The following is a 2,225-nucleotide window of genomic DNA, read 5'->3' on the forward strand; positions in this document are numbered from 1 at the left end:
TTTGTGAAATTACTTTGTGGCATACATTACCCACATGGTCGTTTTCTGGAGAAAAAAATTGGATTTATATTTTAATCTTTTGATTTCATACTATAAATTCTGGTTGACTAAAACTATTGCACAATTCACAAGGTGAATCCCACTTTGGGGAATGATATTTGATCTTAATGGCAGGGTGATCTTGAGAACCACTGTTCTAATGAGGAGAATGTTAGCATTTAACCCCAAAATATTTTGTTTTGATTACAGAATAATAATATTAGTGAAATATCTTAAACTGGGTTTCATCAAGAAACTTTGAAGTGAGAGTTATTTTATAATCAACTAAGAAGGTATTGTTTGTTTGTTTTAGAGCTTTGCCACATTGAGCAATCTGCTATGTTCACCGCGGGAAGTGTGCCCCTAATTTTAGCGTTCTAAATGCGTAAACTTACTGTTCTTCCATCGAGGGATCAACTAAGAAGAAAATAACATTTCATCTATTCCTAACCCATGTAGAATATATAAATTTTAAGAAAATCTAATGTTTTACAACACATTTTTTAACATCCTTTATTTCTCTGTTTTCGCTGGACGTCTCTGTTGACCAGAAAATGCATGCCCTCAAACAGCAGTTCGCGAACCAAGGGTTAGAAAACGTTGATCTAAAAGACTAAGGAGATAAATATTTATCAATTACTTCTTTGATAAACAAGACAAACATTTCTGGTGAATTTTGGGATAAGGTGACAGATATTAAAAATATATTTTTTCAAAGTTATTATCTCGATAAATTATATGTTTTAAACAATAGCGAAACATTTTAGAATTCTTACATTGCTATTTGTGCAACCGTTGAATCCCCAAATACTTTAATCTGACCACTGTATTCGGAGAGTCTGGAGGTAACTGTAGATTTAGCGTTTTCGAATAAACTTTCGGGAGTCCAGAATTCCTTGGATATTTCTTCTGGTATAACTGCTGGAAAAGGTGTGTGATGACGGATCTTAAGCCTATAATCCTTCCAGAGCTCCACAAAGTAAAAATCAAGTTTGAAGTCCTTTAATAGTAAAGGAAATATACCAACATGAATTAGGCCTTTAATAATAGAAACATGCCATCATGGATTAGGCCTTTAATAATAAAGGAAACTTATACCAACATGGGTTAACAGGGGGGAAATCCTCAGAAAAAAAAGTAGAGCTATTCAGTTTGGTGAAGTGGACCTGTTTTTGAAAAAGAAAAAAAATCTACTTGTAAAAAAACGATAAAGCAGCTCAAATAAGTCCTGGTACTAGTTCCTCCTTAAAAAATAAGTTTCGGTACTCAGTACCAGCAAGTACCGGCATAATTGCACCCCTGTTAGTTAGGCCTTTAAAAATAAAGGAGACATATCAAAATAAATTAGGCCGTTAATATTAAAGGAAACATATCAAAATAAATTAGGCCTTTAATATTAAAGGAAACATATCAAAATAAATTAGGCCTTTAATATTAAAGGAAACACACCAACATGGATTAGGGTATGTCATCACGTTTGTAGACTTAAATACATTCAAAATTTTATTGAACTACTTTTTTATGAATATGTATCAATAAACTTGGTATCAAATTTTAGATTTTAATTCAAATTTCAGTGTTATACATTGGTTAATTTCTTAATTTGAAAGTAAATATAAAAAGATAGCTACTCCTCTCAGCAGGGGAACTCAACGTGAAGGAAATGTAAGATCACTTAAACAGCATCCCAGCGTAATTTGAAGACTGGTTTCAGAAAATTCCTTCTTCCCAGAAAGAGATTTATCTAAGTGCGCATGTCCCAGTCAAATATGAACACACTTTGAAAGAAACTTTTGAGTTCTGTCATAAAATTCAACAACTGAAATTTGATAGTAACGTGCCATTTTTGACATTTAGTCATTATGTATTAATACATCATCAAAAGAAATTGTACAAGCATCTGAAACCTGTTTCTTGAAATTAATCAATATTACTGTTAAAGAGTCTTATTTAACTCTGAATGGTAAGTTGTATGATCAGATCGACGGTGTCGCCATGAGTTCAAGGCTAGCCTCATCTCTTGCCAACTTATATTTGTGCTTCCATGAAAAGCAATGACTGGACAACTGACCACAAGAGTTTAAATATCTTTACTATCGCAAGTAATGTGATGACACCTTTACCATTTTAACACTTCTGATCAGGTCTCCCGATTTTTACAATACTTGGACAGTAGACACAGGAGT

Source organism: Limulus polyphemus, unplaced genomic scaffold, assembly GCF_000517525.1.
Source record: "Limulus polyphemus unplaced genomic scaffold, Limulus_polyphemus-2.1.2 Scaffold7684, whole genome shotgun sequence".
NCBI lineage: Eukaryota > Metazoa > Arthropoda > Merostomata > Xiphosura > Limulidae > Limulus > Limulus polyphemus.